At 49.4% G+C, this 24,942-nt stretch overlaps 1 protein-coding gene and 1 non-coding gene across 3 annotated transcripts in view; one reads left to right on the top strand and one right to left on the bottom strand.

The window, feature by feature from the left end:
- Positions 1-15,768, bottom strand: part of Epb41l1 (erythrocyte membrane protein band 4.1 like 1) — a 125,048-nt gene extending 109,280 nt beyond the window's left edge. For both annotated transcript variants that reach the window (XM_029537146.1, XM_021194661.2), the window contains exon 1: positions 15,529-15,768. The gene's annotated coding sequence lies outside the window, so the exon portion shown is untranslated. The remainder of the gene's footprint in view (positions 1-15,528) is intronic.
- LOC115063770 lies at positions 7,034-7,137 on the top strand. The gene has a single exon (XR_003843641.1). It is a non-coding gene; the product is annotated as a small nucleolar RNA U13 (small nucleolar RNA).
- Positions 15,769-24,942: the final 9,174 nt, after the last annotated feature.

The raw sequence follows: 24,942 nt of genomic DNA, 5'->3' as shown, positions 1-24,942 counted from the left end.
GATACACACACACACACACACACACACACACACACACGCGCATACACACACACCAATAACAAACATAAAAAGACACTGTACTGGTTGGCTTTTTGTCGACATGATACAAGCTAGGGTCATCTTGGAAGAGGGAATGTCAGTTAAGGAACTGCCTCCATCAGATTGGCCGGGAGGCAAGTCTGTGGGGCACTTTCTTGATTAATGATTGAGGTGGGAAGGACCTAACCCACTATGGGTATGCCACCCCTGGAAGGTGGTCCCGGGTTATATAAGAAAGCAGGCTGAGCAGACTAGTAAGCAGCGACCTCCATGGTTTCTCCTTCAGGTCCTGCCTTGAAGTTTCTGATGTGATTCACTCAGGGATGGACTGTGACATGGCTTGTATAAGCTGAGTGCACCCTTCCCTCCCCAGTTTGCTTTTGGTGATGGTTTTTACCATCACAACAGAAAGAAAAGCAAGATAACCCTTTTCCGTTACAGGGGACTAATAATACCACTCTTTACCTGCTCCTGTATCCTATAACTACCTAAAGAAAGAGACACTGGCCCCAACATCATGACAACAAGGACAGGAAGTCCTGCACTTGTGCCTTTGTCTATGTAGCTAGGAAATCTTCCTTGGGAAGGCCTCAACTTCCTCATCTGCAAAAGGGGGGTTTAATCTTTGCCTGGTCACTGCCACGAAAAGGCCAAGGACGCCCCAAAGAGGTCCCTTAAAGGTAAACCATTTATTGAGAAAACACACAAAGCATCGCCAACTCCCCATCCCAGCTTCTGTGGCTTCTCTCTGGTCCATTCCTCAGCCAGGCAAATGGTACAAGCAAATCCAAGCAGTGGGTGTGGCGGTAGCAGCAACACCCTCACAATCGGTGGCAACAGCAGCCACTGCCAATCTGAATCAGGTGTGCCAGCTCTGCGAGATGATTCTTGGAGTCATTTCTCCGGTGCCATCAGTCTCAGTGACAGATGACAGACTATGCCTCAGCAGCGTAAAGTACCCAATGTCACACAGCACAGGTGGCATGGTCACAACGAGAAGCATCGTTACCGTGGAAGCTATGGGATTCTCCAGGGTGGCACCCTTCGGAAAAGCATTCCTCCAGGGCTGGGGTGTGTGTGTGTGTGTGTGTGTGTGTGTGTGTGTGTGTGTGTGTGTAAGGAATATCAGGCCTGCTCTGTCTCCTCAAATCTCCTCAAACTTGTGCCTTAGATTGTTATTGGAACGTGTCCAATTCAACCCTGGCTCTAACAACATTGTCCACAGGTCCCCTACACATATGTAACAGAGAGGCAACTTCATCTTCATGTTGCTCTCCTAACAGGAGGAGCAGGAGCTGTCTCCGACTCTGTTGCCTGCCTTTGGATCCCTTTCCCCTAACTGGGCTGCCTGAGGAGAAAGGGAATGGGGTTGGGGGAGGGACGGGGAGAGGGAGGGACTGGAAGAAGAGGAGGGTAGGGAAGCTCTGATTGGAATGTAAATTAATTAATCAATTAATTAATGAAAAAAAACTAACATTGTCCAGTAGAAATACCATGTAAGGTGGGCACAGGTGCTTGCCATCGAAGCTACTGGGGAGCCCGAGGCAGGAGGACAGAGAGAGATGATGCTGGCTAGTTTTAGTTAACTTGACACCAGCTAGAGTTATCAGAAAGGAGGGAACCTCAACAAAGAAAATGCCTCCATAAGACCAGTTACAGGCAAGCCTGTAGGGCATTTCCTTAATTAGTGATTGGGGATGGAGGACCCAGCCATTGTGGGTGGGTCCATCCCTGGGCTCTATAACTCATCCTGGCCAAATAAGAAAGCAGGCTGAGCAAGCCAAAAGGAGCAAGCCAGTGAGCAGCACCCCTCCATGGCCTCTGCATCAGCTCCTGCCTCCAGGTTCCTGCCCTGTTTTAGTTCTTATCCTGACTTCCTTTGATGATGAACAATGATATGAAAGTGTAAGCCAAATAAACCCTTTCCTCTCCAAGTTGCTTTGGTCATGGTGTTTCATCACAGCAATGGAAACCCAAGACTAGAGACCCACGACTTAAAAAAAAAAAAAAAAAAAAAAACAGTGTAATCTAAACATGAAATATAAAAAAAAGTAATTATACACTTTTAAAGAAAGGATAAAGAAATGGGTGAAATTCATTTATATAATCCCTTGAACTTGATATGTAAATTTCAACAGATAATCAATATATACTATTTAGATATCTTTTATTCTTTTTTCATGCTAAATCTTCTAGATCTAGTGTGTGTTTTCAAATATTTAGCTTTTAAACATTGAAAAACTACACTCACAAATCTGACTTCCCTAATCTTCACTGAAGTCTGTCTACAACTGAATGGAGTGTTGGTTTAAATATCTAACTGGTAAATAAAATGAAAGAGTTAACAGAATTTAAAATCCAGTTCCTTGGCCTCCCTAGCCACATTTGGAATGCTCAGTAGCCACATGCGACTGGCTCCAGTTGTAGGCCCTCCGTCTACAGCAGGTCCTGGGGTGTAAGGCAGCGAGTGGTCTCCTTGGCTCTGGCCCAGAGCTAAGCCTCAGAGGTACAGCTGCGCCAGAATAGAATGGTGTCTACTCATTTCTCAACCCCTGCTGAGCCCGGTATTAATATCCACCCCTGGGGGTCTATCATAGTCAGCGTTGGTGACAGAGGGACCAGAGGGATAGAGGGCTGACAGCATGGCTCAGAGTGGTCACCAGTTTTGACAGGGCCTGATGACCTGGCAGTTTGAGCTGCCTTGTACCTAACATTTGTCTGGGGCCTGCCCCAGGCTCTGCTTCTAGAGAAGAAATAAGCCTTTGCCCTATTCTCAAGGAGGCCTGCTCTTCCAGTGTGAGGGCGAGGAAGGGCCTGGAACAAGAAATCAGGTAAGGAGGCTAAAGGGGGAGGTGAGCAGGAGAGAGGCTCACTACACGGCTGCCTTCAGTGGGGTCTCTGTAGAGTACAGAGGGCAGAGGTTACTCTGACCTCTTCCTCGTCTCTCCTCACTGAAGCCAGCTCAGCACACTGACTTCCTGCGTTCTGGGTGGGCCCCCTGGGCTAGGAACCCTCAGATCTCCCAGCCTTCCCAAGAGCGCTCAGGCAGAAGCTCTTGGATCCGGGCCAGGGTTTATACTTACCTCCCAAGGTCACCTCTGCTGGAGGCAGGGGGGAAAATGTCCAAGTGGCAGGCTGCCCCTGGGAAGGAAGGAGCCCCAGAGACAGACCTCACAGTAGGGAAGAGGTAGCAGGCCCAGGCCAGAAAAACCTGGGTGGCTCCACCCCTCTCCTGGAGACCGAGGCCAGCACAGCCCCCTTCCAGCCAGCCCAGAGGGGTGAAACTCAGCCGCCATTAGGTTTAACAATTAACTCCGGTTTTCAGCTCAGCAGAAGGTAAATCCAGCAAAAAATCCAACCTGGAGCTAAGAGGACTTGGAGGAAGTTGGGCAGCTGAGGTCAGGTGGCTGAGAAGAGGAAGGGGGCTGTCCCTGCCAGTGTGGCTCCCTCCAGCAAAGTCAGAGGCAACGCCTGATTCGCAGTTGGTGGTTAATCGGTAAATATTTTTAATAAGAAAATAAAGAGTAAGCTGGGAGTGGTGGCGCACGCCTTTAAACCCAGCACTCGGGAGGCAGAGGCAGGCAGATTTCTGAGTTCGAGGCCAGCCTGGTCTACAAAGTGAGTTCCAGGACAGCCAGGGCTATACAGAGAAACCCTGTCTCAAAAAAAAAAAAAAAGAAAGAAAGAAAGAAAGAAAGAAAGAAAGAAAGAAAGAAAGAAAGAAAGAAAGAATAGAAGTCAAGTGGAATAAAACAGGCCCGGCCGGGTGGGCTGACTGGCAGAAGCAGTAAGGAACACTATCTTGGGCTGGGTGTCCCTTGACCCTTTTGATGGCACAAATCCTAGGGCAGTGCCCACGGAGGGCATGCCAGGAACATGGCTTTGAAGTCTTCAGCCCTGACGGCCACTCTTGATCTAGGCTTCCAATCATGACCTTGGGAGTCCTGACTCCTTGTAAGAGGTGAGATCCTACCACCATGCACCAGGCTGGACAGGGCCAAGCTACCATGCACCAGGCTGGACAGGGCCAAGCCACCAGCAGAGCTTGCCAGTGGCTCTGCTCTTTTCCACATCTCTGGCTGCTTGGCAACTGCCTCCACTTCTAAGGCCCACCCCTTGACTTCCCCCACATCTCAACATGCCTTCGGCTCCCACCTAACCAGCCCTTTCTCCTTTTCCGGGAGGAAGGCCCGGAATGATGGCGGCTCCAGCCCACACATCCCACTCACCTGGATCCCATACCCCTGGCAACAGATGGCTCCCAACCTGACGCTGGATCAGCAGTCCAATTCTCCTTGGATTTCTGGCACCCACCTCACCCTTCGCCCAACCCCCAACACAGACCTAGACCCAATCCCACCACAGGCTCAGGGGCCATTTCCCACAAGGCTCTCAGCTGCGGGCCTCTGTTTCCCATCTGTCTAATGGGGGTGTTAGCAGGGTAGACCTTTTATTCTTTTGGTTCTCTGGTCTTTGGAGATTCTGACATTTCTGGGGTCATTTTCTGCTTTAAATTCAGACAGAACAGGGGTTCGAATCCTGACTTGTCCACAGGCAGCTCTGCAAAGGCCTAGAACTGAAGACCACCTCCGTTCTTACCACCTTAGAGAGGAACTAAATATCGACGGCCACTTCTGCTAAGCAACCTTCCCTGGCTCCTCACTACCTAACTAAACTCCCTCCCAGCCCTGCTTCCCGACCCCCCCCCATCCCCCTCAGCTGAGGCATCGAGAACCATCAGTCCTACAAAGCCTTATTCTTGGCAAAATGAAGCTTGCTTCTCCCCCTCCTCCAGAGCCCCACACACACTCATGGAGACTGGGGCTGTAGGTTTCCACTCTGTTCCTTCCTGCATATAAACATGTAATCACCACTCCCCCAACCCCCACCCCCACCATCCTCCTCCCACCCCCACCAACCTCCCCCACCCCACCCCCACTGCACCGGACGCACCTGCATCCAGACTCCTGTTATGCTACCTCATGCCCTTCCAGCCTAGCGGCGTGGTGTCTGTTCCCTACAACCCACTCTTCGGCTCACTCCGTCACATCTCTGCTAGATGCCGGCTCCTTGTGCTAGAGTCTCACAGCCCCTACGTGACAGAAGACCCCAAAGACCTCAGTCCTTCTGTAAAGACGTCAATCTCTTTCACACTAGCCATGAGAAAACCCTCTATTTGCTCAAACAGTAAAGGCAACAATAATCACTAATTTGAAAGCCATGGAGTGTGCCCGTGTACTGGGCGTTGACTCTCTGCCCTGCTCTGCAGACCCTGTACATCGCGTCAGCTGTGTCTCCACGCCCCCAGTTCTACTTCTTCAGATTAGTTCTGTTTGGCTTTGGGGGGGGTATGCGGGGGGGGGTGGCAGATTGAGATAGGATTTCTATATAGTTCATGTTGGCTTCAAATGTACAATCCTCCTGCCTCAGTCGGACAAGTGCTGGAATTACAGGTGTGTACCTACCCTCACATCCAGCCTGATCTCTTTGGTTTTGTTTATTTGGTTTGGTTGTGTGGGTTTTTTTGTTTTTGTTTTTTGTTTTTGTTTTTGTTTTGTTTTGTTTTGTTTTTGAGACAGGGTTAAAACCTTTTCTCAGGTTTTAACCTGAGAAAACCAAGAGGCAGAGAGCAGAAGTGATTTGTCCAAAGTCACACAGTCCACAAACGAACGAAGGCATCGGGAGTGGAATTTAAGTTCTTAGCTATTGCCCTGCTTGGCCTCTCTCCAACCCACAAATAAAGGAGAGGAACTATGTGAGATGTCCTGGCCAGCCAGTGACTGATGTGGGCCACAGGGGTTTCAAAGAAACCGGCCCAGCTCAAGGCTGCAGGCAGCTCTAGGTCTGGATTAAGCACCTGCTCTGTAAACGGCCCTATGTGGGGGTCTGGGGAGCAAAGAATGAGGCATGAGACTCCTCAGTAGTAAAAGAGACCTGACACCTCTCAGATAAAGCTAAGACCCAGCAGAACTGTAGAGGTAAAGAAAAGCTCACTGTGAAGTGGAGGACGGCCTGTGAAGCTTTGTGGACCAGAGGCTGGCATGGAAGCAGAGCCCTGAAAAAGACATATGGGATTTTGACAGGCACGGCTGACAGTCTTGGCAGGAAGGAACGGAGAAGCAAGGGCAAAGAAGAACACAGGTGAGTACCGGGCATGCCCCGCGAGCCTCCGGAAAGGAGTTCTGCTCCCCCTCCACTTGGCACTAGTCCAGGTATCCAGAGAACCCCCGCAGAGAAACCACCTTGAACTTGCCCAGACCCACAGGCACCTGCTGCACCTCTGGCAAGTGGGCGTAGTCGGGGAGACTGAGTGGGGACCTGCCCGCCCAGGCATGTGGTTTGACACATGGGAGGGGACAAGAGGACTGGATCCTGGCTCGCTGTCCATTCTCAGGAGACAGTGATGCTGAGGACAGGTCGGGGCAGGTGACACAGAGGCCCAAAAGGAGAAGAGCAGCAAGACCCATGACTTCCAGAGCCACAGATCAAAGCTGCACGGAGCCTTGCTATTTTATCCTGCTCAGCCCCCACCTTCCATGGGAAAACTGAGGTTCAGACAGAGAAAGGGACTGATCCACAGTCACTTGTCACCTTCATAGCAAGACTAGCCAGCAGTGTACCAAGACACTAGACTGAAACCATCTCTCTGCATGGTCCCGCCGGTCGCCCCCTGTTGATTCCTCTCTAGACCTTAATTCTAACTCCATAAAAATCCTGAAGCTTAAGCAGGATGCCTCACAACCCGTTACCCTAGCAGCTGGGAGGCTGAGGCAGGAGAAATGCCGCAAGTTCCAGGTCAGCCTGGACTAAGACTGAGATACTGTCTTGAAAACAAACAGTTAGGCCAGGTTGTAGTGGCGCACGCCTTTAATCCCAGCACTCGGTAGGCAGAGGCAGGTGGATTTCTGAGTTTGAGGCCAGCCTGGTCTACAGAGTGAGTTCCAGGATAGCCAGGGCTACACAGAGAAACTTTGTCTCAGAAAACAAAAACAAGATCCTTTCTGGTTCATAAAGCGAGATGATTGGGTGTTCACGCCATTGCGTGATGTGCGCCACCCATAAACCTTATTACGACGTGGGCACATTACCCATCTGACATGGAAAGAAAGAAAGAAAGAAAGAAAGAAAGAAAGAAAGAAAGAAAGAAAGAAAGAAAGAAAGAAAACAAAAACAAACAAACAACACTGAAGAGACAACCGTAAACTTTCACGGGTGACATAAAGACTCAGAGAATTCACGTGGGTCCCCTCCTGGGGACAGTGCAGAGTCTCCTCAGTATGCCTGCTACTTCACAAGTTTACAGCTGCCTCTGATGTGAGTCCTGGAAGTACAACCACCCCTCCTGCATTGTTTCTAGCAAGAACAATGTCTAAAGACCCTGCTGTTTGGAGACCCTATAGGGTCTTAGGGGCACGAGACTTCCCTTAAATAAACGATTTTTCATAGTCCGTTTCTGCCCCCTTTGCCTGTGGAGAGGCCTCTGTGGCTAGACATTGTAAAAACTCCTTGGTCAAGGTCTCAGGCAAGCAGGCAGGTGGTGGCTAAGCTAGCCTGGGCTACTCAGCTGATAGTCAATGGGCAAGAGTGGGGATGGGTATCCAGCGTAAGACCATAGCTGCCCTCAGGTACTGCGCTGAGGTCAACAGCATGCCTGTGGGGGAGTCTGGACCCCTGAGCTGGACTTGGAAGGAGAGGCAGTTCTCACTGCTCTGCCTCGTACTCTGCCTTCTCCCTTCTAGTAAAGGGGACCCTGGGACTCCTGGCTCTGACCTCTACTTCCCCATTCCTTTCCTCCAGAGTTCCAGCCATCTTTAAGCCAGCCAGGGAATCCTTAAATCAAGTCCCCATAGCCCTTCTGCAGACAACTAACTGATTTGGAGACAACGAGTTGCTTTAACTGGAAGACTCAACATCCACTATGAGAAGTTAAGGGAGATAGTGAGGAGATGACTAAGAAAAAAGCCGAGGAAGCCAGGTGTGGTGGCTCATGCTTTTAATTCTAGCACTCAGGGGCAGAGGCAGGAGGATCTCTGTGATTCTGAGGCCTGTCTATATAGTAAGTTCCAGGACATCCAAGGCCGCATAATGAAACACTGTCTCAAAAATAAATAGATAAGTTAAAAATAAAATCAAAGGACCTTCAAACCTGTCCTGCGACCTCCCTCTGATGTCATACCTCTCTCAAAGATGGGCAGGCGGCTGCCCAGAACAAGGTATCAGGTGTGGCCAGCCCTGGGGCCCGGAGCCACTAACACTGTGGCAAAGCACCGGCTTGAAGTCTCTGTGTGCAGAATGAAAGATTTGCTCTTAGAATTTGAACAAGCATGTGCAACATCTGTGGCCCTAAATGTTCTCTCGGGCCCCAAGAAAGACTCAAAAGCACCCGTGGGCTTTGGCCTGATCAAGACTTAAACCCCAGCGGTGCTTCTTGCTGGCTGAGCACTGGGTAGGCCCTGGGCCTGTTATTTAGCCTCCTGTGATGTGATGGGATTGTAGTCTGTGTCCCTGGGTAGTGGCAAGGATTAAGAGACAGAAGTCCCTGGAAGCGCTTAGCACAGCACCTGGTGCGAAGCAGAAGCCGATAAGTGACAGCGGAGATTTCTAAGTCACCGCAGCGAGCCTGTGACAACCCCAGGCTTTCTAATTCTAGGTAGCCCCAAATCAGTCACCCGAAGTGGCTTTGCAGACTTTATCTTTAGACCCTATAATCTCAGGAGAAGGTAGAGAGGGAAATAGAGAGGCAGAGGGGTGAGAGAAAACCCAGAGGAGGAAGGGAGGGGGGAGAATGAGGTAGAGTGCCCCAGCTTGGGGGAAAGATGATTGACTGGAAACTGCCAAACTAGGATAAGCTCCCTCCCCTTGAACCTTCTCCTGAGCCCTCCAAGGACCTAGCCTGCAGTGAAACATTGGCCTGTTAATGGAGTATTGGAGCCTTAGGTGCCTCCAGGGGCTGGTTCCCACACTGCTGCCCACGGTAGTCTCCTCCCCTTCCCCTGCAGTATATAGAATGTTACCACCAGGCTGGTAACAAAAGCCCTACCAGGTCGGTCATATAGCTACTGCTTACTCACTCAGACCCCAAGGGCCTCTTTCTTTTCTGTTTAAATGTGTATGTGTACGAGTGCATGCCTGCATGTATCTATGCATACCATGTGTGTGCCCAGTGGTCCATGAAGCTAGAGAGGGTTTTGAATCCCTTGGAACTGGACTTACAGATATAAGTCACTATGTGGGTGCTGGGAATGGAACCTGAGTACTCTGCAAGTCCAACAAACGCTCTTACCACTGGGCCATCTCTTCAGACCTTGAGGCTTCCCAGCTGGAGCCTCCCCTCTATCTAAGGCAGAGCCCTCCTTAGGTACCTACATACCCTCAACTCCTGCTTCTGGAATGGAGGTTGCAACTGGGGAAAACACACAGTTCAGGAACCTCAGCTAAGTTATTTCAATTGCAGCGGATAGCTTTGAATGTCACATCTGTCTTAGTCTAAGTTTCCCTTCCCAGGCTAACGAAGTCAGCAACCGGATTCATGTCCCTGGTTTCTACAATTCTGAACCTGATAATAATACTTCGTGCAAAGCCTCTACTTAAGGGAGAAGGAGAGGCCTTCCCTGGGAGAGGAGTGGGTTGGGCTCTGATGAGGTGCAGCGGATGTGGCAATGGCCAAGGGTTATTATGCTGATGAAGGTTATAATTAAAAATCACAGCAACAAACCCTTAAGCAATTCACAAAGAGCTTTCTCATTATCTCCTGGGATTTGGAATCTGGCAAGAGTGGTCTAGATTCTAGACCAATTCTAGACTCCAGAAGATGATTCTACACATCTGAAAATGGAGCAAAGTAAATGTAAGCTACTTAGTTCGGGGGAGCCCCGAGGGGGTGATAATTGAGTACCGTGTACCACCTCTATGAACGTGTGTGTAACATCAGAGTTAGCTGTGCCACTGTCCCTGTTTCATAAAGGAAAGAACTAAGACAGAAAATGTAACTGACCCACCCTAAGGCTCACGGCCACTCCGTTGAGCCTAACTTTGGAGCTGGGCTTAAGGACTCTAAGAACTATGCTCTTCCCTGCCTCCTGTAGGCTGAGTAGTGACACCCACCCCTTTCCCAGCTCGACTAAGTAGAACCTCAGAATATGACCTTATTTGGAAATAGGGTCTTGGCAGATGTGATTAGTTAAATTAAAATGAGAACACAGAAGATTAAGGCAGGTCCTAAACCTTAAAAGAAAGGAACCACAAAGACAGACAGGGAGAAAGTCACATGATCCAGAGGGAGAAAGTCACATTGGTGACAGGAGCAGACCAGGTAGTCAAGGCCACCACTGACGTCCTCCAGAAGTCAGGAGGGACCAGGGAGCAGACTTCCGGAAGCAGAAGTTACCACCTGGCTGATAGTGGGTGTCAGGCTTCCAGAGCTGAGAGAGTATAGATAGGTCTGCGGCTATGAGCTCCCTGCACTGTGGCCTCAGGAAGGAAGGCAGCTATCACATTTCAGGAAGGTAACCCAGAATCTAGAGCTCTCCGTTATAGACCCCTCACCAAGCATCAGTAGAGTTAAGACAGTCTCAAAGCCCATGAGAGGCCAGTCCACTCTCTGGGCTGCTTGACTTCTGGACACACACACACACACACACACACACACACACACACACACACACACACACAGAGCTGATGACTCCCACAGGATTTATCAGACTCAACCCTACCCCTGACTCATTCCCCAACCCTCCCTTTCTACCTTAAGTCAGCAGCTCCCACCACCTGGAGAGCAGTTTTTGAAATGCAAATACCATCTTTCCTGGTCTGGCTTAATTCCCTTCCCCGGCCTCCATCATGACTGGGTGGAGCTCTTCCACAGATGTGGAGCCTCTCTGCCTCTTGCAATTCTATAGCCACTCACTCTGCCTCTACACCCTCCAGCTTTTACTTCAACCACCGTCTTTTTCTTCCCCATAAAGCCCTTCCTCCCTGAGCAGCCATCCCCACCTTGCCCATAATCCCCGTGCTAAGGCATCCTTACTAATCTATTGCCATCCCCAGGCTGTGACCCTTGCTGGACTCTTTCTCTTTCCCTAGGCCCAGGGCCCAACACAAAGGCATTCAAGCCAGCTGAACAAAACTGTACGGTAGCCACTAGAGTAACAACAGCTAACATTTACCAAATGTTTACTCTGTGCCCACATTGTGCGGAGTGCTCCATATGTGGAGTCTCATTTAACTCTCAAATCAACCCCGTGAAGCCAAGACGCATATCGGTTCATTTTACAGGTACAGAGATATGACACAGGAAGAGGTGGAGTCACTTTCTCAGCTAGTATATGGCAACGCCCGAATGGCTCTGGCACCATAAGAGTCCCTCCTCTTCTGATTCAGTTATCAACTACGGTTTGGAAATATGAAATGTAAAATTCCAGAAAAACACAATCCCTATGTTTTAAGCTGTAGACTGCTCTGAGTCGCATGACAAAGCTATCTTTTTCCCTGCTCTGATCCGTTTAAGACATGAATCATTCCTTGTCCAGTGTGTCTGCCCTGTAAGTGCTACCTACCAGTCAGTCAGTCAATAGCCACCATGGTTATCAGACCAACTGTTGCACTGGAATCCCCACACATGTATCCGACCCTTACTTTACACAGTAGTGTCCCCGATGCATGAGAATTAGTGACGTAAGCAATGTAGATACACCAGAAAAGCCACAAAGCTCTCCCTTTAAGTGAAAAGATGCAAGTTCTCAACTCAGTATGAAAAACACAGGGAAGTATGTGGTTAGCACTTGTCACTTGTAGACATCCCCTAGGGGAGTCTTGGACTAAATTCTCACTGAACCAGGAGAGACTACTGCAGTGAGAGCCTTCACTCCAACACCTCCACTTGACAAAAGAAGAAACATGCAAAGGAGGAAAAGTGAGGTGCGCAGTCACACCCCAAACCTTCCTCACTCATCCTCGGCACAGATGCATAGGGCTCTAGGAGGTCACAGAACACAAGAGAGGCTATGTTTCCTAAGGGCTTTCCCCTGCCTTCCCCAGGCAGAGCCACCACAGCTGAGGGCACACAGTGAGAGCCAAGTCTACAGCCAGGAGAAGCGGGAGTGTAAAAGATGACCTGCCTAAACCAATCCATGTCCTGCTTGGATTGGTACACCATCAAAGCTTAAGGAGACACTTGAGAAAGGGCATCACTTAGCATCATGTCCTATCTTAAATGTGTTTACTTAAAAAAAAAAAAAAAAAAAAAAAGAAGTACATTGGTGCTTTGCCTGCATGTGTGAGGAAGTTAGATCCCCTGGAACAGGAGTTACAGACAGTTGTGAGTCACAGACAGATGTGAGCTGCCATGTGGGTGCTGGGAACTGAACCTGGGTCCTCTGGAAGAGCAGCCAGTGCTCTTAACCGCAGAGCCATCTCTCCAGCCATTTGTTTCCTACTTTAGACATTAATTCATGTGACAGGCTTAAGGAACACAAATCAAAAGGCAGAAACTCTGCTGGATACTATGATGAACAAGCAATCCCTGCCCAGATGGCATTCACAGCCTAGGTGAGGGAGACAATCCAGCAACTCACAAGTTCAAGTCTAATTCCACAGGCTTACAAGCCGTAGGAGAGACCGGAGCTCTAAGGATGGATGAAGGGAAATGCTCTCCAAACCTAGGGTGTCGGCAAAGCCCTGCCCCCTCCCCCAAAAGACACTGTCATGTGCAAGTCTGAGGAAGCAAGGGGATGATGTGCTAAACAGAGGGGCCTGCAGGCACAAATTCCCAAGTCAAGTGGGCAAGGACCGGATTGTACCTGCCTTCTTGTCAATCAAGGTAAGGGTTGAGGAAAAAGAGCGCAGAGAGGAAGCTTCAGGCTATGAGTTTGCTTTGGTCAGCAAAGGAGTTATCTGTCTAATGCCACAGGAAGGCCTGGGGCTTGAAGCCAGAACCCCTGCCTAATCAGGTAGGCTTTGACACTACTTCAGGAACATGTATGGCAGGCTGTGAAAAAGAAGGGATATCTTCTGATTTCAACCTAGAACTTCCTGGCTTCTCTAGAGGGTTGTAGAACAGGTCAGAATAATTTGCATTTGTTAAAACATAGACTGCGGGCTGGAGAGATGGCTCAGCGGTTAAGAGCACCGACTGCTCTCCCGAAGGTCCAGAGTTCAAATCCCAGCAACTACTTGGTGGTTCACAACCATCCGTAATGAGATCTGATGCCCTCTTCTGGTGTGTCTAAAGACAGCTACAGTGTACTTACATATAATAAATAAATAAATCTTTAAAAAAAAAAAAATAGACTGCTAAACCCCATCCCCAGATTTTTGCATTGTGTGTGTCTACCAGGAGGCTCCAAATGTGCATTTCTAATAAACTGCTAACCTTGCTGCAGATGGTAAGCTGACCACACTGGGAACTGGTGGTCTGGGCGCTAGTGAGGGAGTTAGGGAGGTGTGTAGCCAGGATCTCTGGGGGCAAGAAGGTTGAATTCCTGGCTAGCAAGATGTGTCAGTGGGTAAAGCGATTACCTAGCAAGCCTGATGACCCGAGTTCAATCCCTGACTCTCACAAGTTATTCTCTGATGGTCACATACATACTAAATATAACATTTTTTTTAAAGAACAGTGAATTCCTAAATCTTGGTAATAACACAAGTCTGGAGCTTTGAGCCAAAGTCCAGCCTGCCTCAAAGACACAGCACTGAGCTCCCTAGCCGCCTAAACAGAGAAACTGAGGCAGGGGAAGATCGGGGTCTTGATGAGAAAATAAGCTTAATAAAAATAAACACAAAAGGAGACCCACCACCACCACCACCACCAGATTTCAGCACCTATGAGCTGCCAGGGCCGTGGCTCTCTTGAGATGTGTATTCAGGGAGAGGATAAGAATCCCAGCTTCCCCTGCCTCTGCTGCCTCTGCCAGGGAGGCAGCTGGGGAGTTGCAGAAATCTGCGGGGGGGGGGGGCGCCCCTCCCACCCCTGCACTGGCTCCCTTTTACACTCCCTGCGCTCTCCCTCTTCACTCCAAAGCCTGCACACTTATCCTTGTACACAAGCCAAGCAGCAAGGAGTGAAGTTAGAAGAGCCAGGAGAAGGAAGGCTGGGGCTTGTGCGCCCTCCTTCCTTCCCTCTGTGAGATTCTCGGTCTCCCTGGATCCTTGACAAGCCTAGTCTACCTACATTTCAGTACCAGTATCTGAACCCAGCAGACAGTGACTAAATCCCCAAACTTCCTTGTAATCTTGTTTTTCAGATATAGGGGGGCTTTCTATTCTGTTCCAGTTAGCAGCAAAATGGCACTTCTCTTACTGTCCCCATCCTGGCTCGCCAATACACAAACAGCTCCACACACTCATAAAAACAGATATACCAGAACTTATCAAAACAGATTCACATATACATCCAGAGATATCTTATTTACTCTTCATCAGTAAAATGTACAAATGCACCTAAATACACAAGAAATATACAGGGAGAATGCACACACGCACCCAGACTAGACATGCATGCAGTGCCCAAAACAGGGGGAAGAGATACAGATACACATCTCGCTCAAAGTACGGAGACCTTCTGAGACGGGATTCCTTGGAGTGGGGCGCTGCCCATTTATGATAGTGATCAGTCTTTCTAGTACCTGAGCTGCTGCCCTTCCCAGTGTCCAGGGTGAGGGTGGAGGGTACCTAACCAGGCTGGGCTGCAACTGGCCAGGGTGATGGTTGTTACACAGCAAGGAAACATATCTCAGAACCCCGCTGAGGGGCTGCTGTTGCTTCTACCCACACCCCACACCCATGCCTGCACACACCCACCCTCTTCACACCTAATCCCCCACCCCACCCCACCCCACACAAACACACACCCGGGATTTGAGCAGGCCACGCCCTCTGCTTCAGCTCTGCCGGGAACCAGGCTCCACTGTCAGTAGGGCTCTCCCGTACCCCGGGTGTGGCTGCCCACCTGCCAGCAGGGAGTCTCCACTCAGCTAAGACGCCCCCGCCGCTGCTGCTACCCACTTCCTCGGCCAGTGCCGGGCTCCGGGCGACGCCAGCGCTTTGGCCGCCGCCCCCACCCCCTTCCTCCCGGCAGTGCGGAGACAAAGCCGAGCACACGCACACAGGGGCTACGCGGGTGCACACCCGCCCTCACACGCGCACACACACGGGGAGTCACACTGGCGTGCACACAGTGAAATACACACACACACACACACACACACACGAACACTCACACACACCCGCCATAGGCTTCAGCCACAAGCGAAGCCATCAGCATAGGCACACTCCCTCATCCAGATGTACACACTGTTACACATTGGGACACACCCTCTCTAGGCACATACGCGGATAAGCAAACGCGGGCACACAGACCCTCACCCAGATTAGCACACCACCCAGCCCCTTACTCAGATGCACACGCACGTACACGCCACTCGCACCGATCCACAGACACACACGCGTTCACATTCAACGCACACCCGGAGATGTGGACCCCGACACACGTACCCTCAAAGACACGAATCGTAGCTCCGGCCACGCACGTCCTCCAGCACGCGAGCTCGGGACGTAGCGACAGCCTGCTCGGTCTCCGCGCCCTGCTAACCTGGCGGCGGCGGCGCGGCTTCCGGGAGCCCTCTGTCTGTCTGTCTCTCTGTCCCCTCGTCCAGTGGCCGCCCAGGCAGGCTCCAAGACGCTCCGGAGCTGCGCAGAAATGCCCCGCTCTCTCGCTCGCTCGTTCGCTCGTTCTCTCCCTCCCACGGCGCTCAGCCCCCTCCCTGCCGGCTCCGCACACCCCCTTTCCCCCTCCGCCCCGCCCCGCCAGCTCCCTGGGAGGAGGCGGCGACGATCCCGGTCAGGCAGCGTCCGAAGGGTGTGCGAGCAGCGAGCGCGACCCACTGGCCCCGAGAGCCGAGCTGCCCCGGAGCAGGCGAGTCCGATCCTAGGGAGGGGAACTCGGAGGGGTGTGCGCCCCGCGAGCCCGCGCCCCTGGCTTCCCCCACGTGGGACAGGCGCCCTACCTGAGCCTAGGCAGAGCTCAGAGGCCGGGTCGAGCAGAGGGACCACGAAGACCAGACTCTCCACGGAGCCTCCTCTCCCTCCAGGTCCCAGCCCCGTGGGCTCGGCCTTACTCCACCTCCTAGAGAGTCGCCACCGGCACCAAGTCCGCTTCACCTCGCCTTTGACCTAAAGCTTGGCGTTCAGACCGGTAGCCTGGGCTAACCTGGGGGTCCAGCAGCACCACTGGCCTCCTCTCCCTCCAGCAGGGACCTGGCCGACGCCCACTACCCTTCAGCCTCCCTCCTATTGTTCTTAAGCAGCCGGAGCTGTGGAGGGCCATGCAGCTCTTTCCAACCAGTCTCAGGTGGCAGTCCTTTGGCACTCTCTGGACGCTCAGCGAGGGCCGAGTCCCTGGTCCCAAGACCCTGGGACCCACAGGCCTAAGCACGCCCAAAGTCAAGCTTTTCTCTGAATTAGGATTATATTCGCCCTGGACCTTATCAGGCTCCTGCCCGAAGGTACTGCCTTGAACACACACGGAAAGCTAAGACTAGGGAAAGGACAAAGTAACCAAAACAGTGAACCTAGACTAGCATCCATAGAAGGCCTGGCGCCTATGGGGTTAGCATAGAGCTGAAGAAACTGAGCTTGGGTTCCCAGAGCAAGGGCCAGGAATACCAAGCCTCCTTTGTTAGACTTTGAAGGGGAGAAAAGAAGGAAGAAGTAGATGTAAGAACTTATGGGGTTTTACTAGGTCGCTACATGGGTAACAACCTAGGCAAATGACTCTAAAATGTAAACACCTTCACCTCTTGTGACCTTACCTTATCTTAAGTGGTTGCTGGGATCCGCCTGAGTCTGCCCCAGGTAGCACAGAATCAGAGGCCAGGCCAGTAATTCTGGTTCTTCACTGCGGTCCCATCGCCTCCTCCCCGCCCCCACCGCTCTAGTACAGGATGGTAAGAGCAGATTGGAATCAAACAGCTGAATAGATAAATCCAGAAGGGGAGGCCTGGTTTGGACCTCCAGGGACACTGATAAACTGAGAGGACAAAACTAAGGAAACCAAGGCGTGGAAGAAATACTTCCATATCTCTTTTTTCATCCCTAAAGTTTCGCCAGGCGGTAGACGTTAGCACAAAGTCACTAAGGAGCTTGAAAAGTGGCAGAGGCAGGATCCTGGAGGCTGATTTTGAACTCCCATATGTAGCCATCAGGCCAGCCCTGAATGTGAGGTGACAGTAATTGAGTCAGCACCCACCACGACAGGACTCTGTTTATGGGCGTTTTCTGTCTCCATGTAGTTTCCTGATACCAAGCACAGACCCTGATTCAGAGACCTAATTTATTAAACAACTATCTCATGGCACCGGCGTGGTTCCGATGCCCTCTGCTCTGGGGCGAGGGGTTGTTATCACTGGTTTTGGATGAAGTGGAGGAAATATGAACTGCTAATCAGATCTGCTGCTATTAGGAGAGACAGAGAGCAAGAGACAGAGAGAACACTGTGGAAACCAGAATAAGTTTCCAGAAGATCTCAACAGGCTTGAAGACTGAGCTGGAACTTACAGAAGAAGCTGCCATGCAGAATATGTGTAAGGTATGATCCTGCGGTCCATACCAGAGGTGTCTGAGAGAAATTTCTATGATCCTACTGTCTGCAGCTGCCGGCAACCTGTGGCTACTGCGCAGTTAGGATGTGATGGGTGCACTGAGAAACTTCACACCTAATTTTACGTTCTTGTTTGTTTGTTTGTTTGTTTGTTTGTTTTTGAGACAGGGTTTCTCTGTGTAGCCCTGGCTGTCCTAGAACTCACTCTGTAGACCAAGCTGGCCTCGAACTCAGAAATCTGCCTGCCTGGGATTAAAGGTGTATGCCCCCATGCCCAGCTTAATTTTACGTTTCTTTACACTTAACAGTCACATGGGGGGGGGGCTGGTAACAAGAGAGAGTGTCTCCATGAGACTTTCATGCTCAAAATGTGGTCTAGAAGAATCTAGATTAAGAGCAGTTTCCATGAAAATGGATTCAAGATTTTTACTTGACCTTGAGCTCAATGATGCAATGGGGTGTGGCAAGATGGCGAATACATTCTGACAACCAAAACTAGAGGTGGAAAAGCTTCGCCCTAGAGAGATCCCAGCTAGACCACAGGACTCAATTCTAGGCCCCACGTCTGAGAGAGACACTCACACTGAAACATGTCTGAAGGAGGGGACCAGAATGCTGAGGATCTGGGCATTACGTGACATGTGTAAGTGGCCTGGAGAAGGGTGTGGTGGCTGTCTCCAGCCATCTGCAGGCTGCCACCCAAAAAGGAGATGTGATCTGTTCCCTGTTACTATATTTATGTCTACTAAGCAAGACAACATCATCTGCGGGCATGAACCCTTAGGTCTCCTCTGAAGGATCCACGTGTGGAACAGATCTGCTGGTTCCCCTCAGCCCCTAGTCCACCCAAGACCTGGCTCGTATGAAACATGATTACAAATTTTGTGGTACAATGAATTTGAAGGAATTACATTTAACTCCAGTTGGGTAGACCTTCAGGAGAATGAGCCCATAAAGAACGCTCTAGAGCTGAGGGTGTAGTTCAGTGGGTAGAACACTTGTCTTGCGTGGAGGGAAGCCTTCCGTTCCATTCTCCAGCACTGAGAAGAGAGAAAAGAAAAACAAACAAACAAAAACCTTCCCTAAAGTTTGGAGCCACCCCAGATCAGACTGGGTCACTTTGACCAACTTCCTGTCATTAACTACTCAAGGAGAGGCCACCTCTTCAGTGAGAGGCACAATCAGGAACCAGATGGCAACCCCTCAAGGTGACAGCAAGCCAGTTCTAATAGGAAGGAAAAGTCAAGATCGATGCCGTGCTGCTAGACCATCATGTGACCATCATGTGGTGTGGTCTGTGCTGCCCTGGATAGACCACAGCTGGATCGGTCCCAGGACTCACCTCTACAGGAGCTACACATTCTGATGGGGACACTATCATGTTGGAACAAGTTTATAAGGAGAGATCAGAGTCAGGCGCGATCAGCTGGAAGACTGCAGTGGTCCAGGAAAGCTGAGACTAGGGACCCAAGGACTTGAAAGGAGACCTGGGCTAGAGTAGGATCCCTGGGTTCTAATCCTGCCTCTGCCATTAGTTTATGGTTTGCCTGTGGTGAGCGCCTTCTTTCAGAGTGATCTCCAGGCCTCTCCTAACTTTGGCTCCTTTGAATGGGAGACAGAATGGAAGGTTCCTGGGATAGTGTATAAGAGAAAACTTGTACAACTTTCAAAACAACAGTGGTCTCCTTACTTACTGTTGTTACCATTATTTCAAAGAAGCAGCCATAGGATTTTGATGACTTAGTGGGGAGCCCAGAGAAGAGGAGCTGACAAGTCTATTGAGATGAGGAACAAGGGCCCCTGAACTTTTGGAATGGTCAGTGAACATTGCCCTTCCCCCCATGTCTTTAAAGGCAAATTGTGCTGTGTGCCCTGTCACCTCCTGGACAGCTTCCTCATTCCTTTGAACCACACCCCACACTTGGCTGAAAGAATCTACCAGTTCTAAGAAGTTTGAGTCTGACGCTCTGTTTTCCTTTCGTTTCTGGGGATTGAACCCCAGGGTCTTGCTCATTCAAAGCACACGGTCTACCACTGAGCTGCACCCCAGGCTGGTCCACCACCTTTCACTGGTGAATCCTGGGTTTTCCCTTATATAACCAGCATCATTATCCCGTTTGGAAGTAACCAATATTATTGAAGCCTTGGTACATGCTAGGCACCTCCATAATTTTCTCATCCTGGGAGATAGCTCTAATTATTATCTCCGTTTTATAGACGAGGACACTGTGGCGTGGCTCATAGAAATTCCAAATCTTTCTGCAGCCATTTGGTCTATCAGGGAGATTCCAGCTCAGGTTCTTGTGTCTTCCTGAAGATACCCAGCACTTTACTGTGTGTTTTGAAAGTAACTAGGGAGAAGAACAAGACCACTGCTATTGCCAGTTTTCAGCTGGGAAAATGGATGCGCAGAGGTTCTGTTCAGTCATTTGGACTAGTTAATCAAGCTTTCAAGGTACAGTGAGGGGCCTTCTTCTCAGCTCTTGAGTCTGTACTTCCGGGGACCCCTCTTCTACCTAGGAGGAAACTGCCCAGCCCACCTAAGGGGAAGGACATCCTGTGTTCTTCCTGGGGGAGAGGAAAGACTTCTAGAAGGTTAGAAGTTATTTGTGGCTTCCTTCTCCCACATCAGACACCCCAATCCAGGGCCTGGTGGTGACAGCACTGGAGGCTCACACAGTGAGTCAGGTGGCAATGACCTGTCAGAGCCACCTAAGCACAAGGTGCTAAGCTCAGTTTAGAGAGGTGGGAAATAGGCCAAGTGTTGTCATCCTGAAGAGAGTGCTCCAGTTGCAATGTGTGTTCCCCATTCACCTCATCCCCCCAATACTCTGGGAACTGCATTAGGGGCAGAGGGCACCCACAACAAAGAATGTCTCCTCACCCTTCAGAGTGGTAAGAGAAAGGACACACTAATACTGACATCCTCCAGGGCAGCCGTTCTCAGTAGGTGTAGACCCCCATCCCCACCCACCCAATATGAGGGGCTGACAGTATGTGTTTACAAAGAGCTGTGAAGCCCTTGGTAATAATTCTCTCAAAAGAATTGAGAATGGACTGGTGTCTCGAAGAGTGAGTTCAGCACTCATGGAAGGAAAGAGGCTGAGCCAGAGCAAATCTGCATCTTACGTATCACGGATTCATTCCATCCAGCAGGCAGTAGAAACCTGTGTATCCTGTGGCTTTAGAGGACCGAGTTTGAATGCAGATTCTGCATCTTCCCATTTGACTCTCTAACCCCTATAGTAAAGCACTGCTCTTCATCTCTTGCCTTTCCCCTTTGCCAGTGGGAGGGTCCCTTAAATGATCTAGTGAGTTGCCCTGTGACTCAGACACTATCCAGGAGCAGTGTGCTTCCCCAGCCCATGTCAAGGCTGACCACAAGAATTGCTTTGACCAGTGAAATAGAAACTGGGGAACTGAAGACCAAGGCGTGTCTGAGTCTAAAATCTTACTCTTAATCCTTTTTGCCAGGGGAAAAGTGCATCTTGTATAGGAACCGTGCCTATATTTGCACCCAGGAAAAGACACACAGAGCAGAGAGTTAAAGAGGACCCACAACCGCCTGCCACTGATGTGGGTTCAGAGAAGAAAGTTGTGTTGTAAGCCACTGAAGGCTTGGGACTGTTTGTTATCATATCATAAGCTGGCAAATGCTGACAGGTACATCTCCTAGCAGTGTGGGTGGTTTTAGAAGTATCTACCTTGAAGTTTTAGTGCAAGTGTTAAATAAGATTAGCACATGAAAAATGTAAAGCCATTTCATCAGAGCTCCATAGTATACACTGAGCACTCTGCCTGCATCTAGGAGGCAAATGCAGGCAGAATTGGAGGTCAAGGTCTTCCACAGTAAGACAGACCCTATCTTAAAACACAAAACAGGACAGGGGCAAGATGGCTCAATGCACAAGATTGATATCCCAAGTTCTGGCTTTGGAACACACAAAAAGACACAAGTGGTGATTCATCTGTAGTCTCAGTCCTCCTAAGCCAAAATGGGAGGTAGAGAGACAGAAAAGTCATCTAGATGCTTCAAGTTCAGCCAGCCCAGGGGACACAGCCATCCTGGAAGGCACAGCCAGCCCAGAGGACAGAATGACAGAAACAACGAGAGAGACCCTGCCCCAACAAAGTAAAAGGAGAGACAGTTATCTTGAAAACTAGCCTTTTACCTCCATGTATGTGCCTGCGCTTGAGTGTGTTTGTGTGTGTGTGTGCGCGCACACACACACACACACACAAGAAAATAAGATAGTCACTCTCTTCACCCCTCTCTCGTGGCCTAAATGGCACTTGCAAAAGGGCAGTAAAAGTGTGATGATGTACTGAGTGGTGTCACCTCCAGTTTGTGTCCTCCCTGTAGCTAAAACTATTAACCTATTTGGTAACAGGGTCTAAGCTGGGCACAGTGACTCACACCCAGAATCTCAGCACTGGGGAGGATGGAGCAAGAGGACTGTGCTATATTAACTACATGGTGGGTTCCAGGCCGGCCTAGGCTACATGGTGAGACCTCCAAAGCGAAGCAGAACCAAGGGCTTTACTGATGCAGTTAATTAAGGATTTTATGGACTGCATGCCCAGGCACTGATTTGAGCATGGCAGTGAGGGTACATCACAGCACTCAGTAGGTAGAGGCAGGAGGATTGCCACTTTGAGACCAGTTGGCGGCCAGTTGAGCTGCACAATGAGAAACGAGACTGTTTCTCACTGTTTCAGAAACCACAATAAAAACAAATAAAATATCTTGAATTTAGGGTGGGCTTCAAAAGATTAAATCCAAAAACTAGTCCCCTTAGAAGAACACATTCAGAAAACAATGTGAACTAGGAGACACACTCAGAAGGCACATCCACAGACAAGCCAAGGAATGCCAAGATAGCAGCCACCATCAGAAGCCAGGGGGGAGCCATTGGGTGTGTCTCCATTCAGAGTCATTAAAAGAACCCACATCACTGATACCTTGACCTCTGACCTCCTGGACTGTGGGAAAATCAATTTCAATTGTTCTAAGTCACCAAGTTGGTACTAATTTGTTATGTCAACCCTGAAAAACTGGTACAGATGGATTATTTTAAAAATAATTTTGAACAATTGGTTATTCGTTTGGAAAAAAATAAAACTGGATTCCTGCCTTGTAACATGAACATAACTTTCAGTTGTATTAAAAACCTAAATTTGGAAAGTAAAACTTTAAACTTTTTAGAAGTAACAAGAAAACTGGGAAATGGCTCAGAGGTGGAGAATGAATTGCACTTGTTGAGGCCCCAAGTTCAGCTCTCAACACCAGTCAGGCAGCCCACAACCAGCTGTAAGACAGGGGTATCTGACGCCCTCTTCTGGACTTTGGAGGCAACTGCACTCAGGCACACACACACACACACACACACACACACACACACATACACACACACACAGTTAAAAATAAAATCTTAGCCCGACGTGGTGGTACACACCTTTAATCCCAGAACTTGGGAGGCAGAGGCAGGCAGATTTCTGAGTTCGAGGCCAACCTGGTCTACAAAGTGAGTTCCAGGTCAGCCACGGCCATACAGAGAAACCCTGTCTCGAAAAACCAAACCAAACCAAACAAAAAACAAAAAAATTATCTTCAGGACATCAAGATGAGCAAATTTTTTCATTTAAAAATTTTATTACTCTGCATTCTCCACAGAAACATGGGAAAAATATTTCTTATAGTTCTTGTATTTCCTATAAGGGATATGAAGATGAGCAATTTGGTGCCATGCACATGCTACATGGCAAAAGTACAGATCAGGATGAGCTACAGAATGAGAACTTATTTCAAGGAACCACAAAGGGACGGGAGAAACAATTACTTATGCTGTAATGCTCAAAGGTCTTCAGTCAGCAAGCTGCAGACTTGGGGGCTAGGAGGCAGCTAGTGGCTTAGTCCCAGTCTGAGTCCAAAAGCATGAGAACCAATAGACTCGGTTGTACAATTTTAGACCAAGTGAAAACCCCAATGCAGAAGAAAATTATCACTCCAGTTCAAAGATAGTCAGAAGAAAGACTTGTCCCTAACGCCACCTTTTGTTCTGTTTGAGGCCTTTGATGAATAGGAGAGGGCCATCTGTTTTATTCAATCAATAGATCCCATCATTTTTATCTAGAAACAGCCTCACATATACATTTGGGAAAACCAAATATTCGGGCACCCCAGCCAAATTAACACATTAAATTCGTCATTGCATGAAATGAAAAGAACTATATAGTTGGGACAGCAAGATGGCTCAGCAGGTAACAGTGTTTGGCCTTAAGATCAACGAAACCCAGGCCCCATACAGAATGGACTCCTGCAAATCTCCTTGACTTCCGCCAGTGCTGAGGCATGTGAGCAAAAATAGAGGCAAGAGTGGCCAAGAAGCCCTTCCACCTCGCTGCAGACGTGAGGCAGTCTCTGTGGAAGTGGCTGAAGTTCTCTGACGCAGCAATTCTGCCCCTAGATTTGAAACTCGGGGAGGGTTTGAGCTGAAGCACATCAGAAGGACATGGGCTAGCATATGTGCAGCCCTGGGAATCAAACCCAGGGCCTCGTGTAAACATTCTAGCCCAGCCCTCAGCTGACACTCCTCTTAAAAAAATTTTTTTTAAAAAATTTATATGAGTACACCTTAGCTATCTTCAGACACACCAGAAGAGGGCGTCAGATCCCATTGCAGATGGTTGTGAGCCACCATGTGGTTGCTGGGAATTGAACTCGGGACCTCTGGAAGAGCAGTCAGTGCTCTTAACCACTGAACCATCTCTCCAGTTCTCATACTCCTCTTAAGCCCATCCTTGCATGCCTTGGTCCTATACAAGCCTCCCTTGTTCCACTTTGGATAAATGAAGAAGCCATGGCTCTGATCTCCTTTTTTCCAGTTTGAGGTTGTAGTTCAGTAGCAGAACAACCGATTCCCATATCTAAAGTCCTAGGCTTGGTCTTTAGCACCAACTTAAAATATATTTATATTTAAAATATAAAAAAGGAAAACACAATTTCCCCCTTTTAAAAAAAGATTTTATTTATTTTATGTATATGAGTATACTGTAGCTGTCTTCAGACACCAGAAGAATCGGGCAGTGGTGGCGCATGCCTTTAATCCCAGCACTTGGGAGGCAGAGGCAGGCAGATTTCTTAGTTTGAGACCAGCTTGGTCTACAGAGTGAGTTCCAGGACATCCAGGGCTAAACAGAGAAACTCTGTCTTGAGAAAGAAAGAAAGAAAGAAAGAAAGAAAGAAAGAAAGAAAGAAAGAAAGAAAGAAAGAAAGAAAGAAAGAAAGAAAGAAAGAAAGAAAGAAAGAA

The sequence above is a fragment of the Mus pahari genome, chromosome 3 (genome assembly GCF_900095145.1).
Source record: "Mus pahari chromosome 3, PAHARI_EIJ_v1.1, whole genome shotgun sequence".
In the NCBI taxonomy this organism is placed as follows: domain Eukaryota; kingdom Metazoa; phylum Chordata; class Mammalia; order Rodentia; family Muridae; genus Mus; species Mus pahari.
This window is presented reverse-complemented; position numbering and strand designations above follow the sequence as displayed.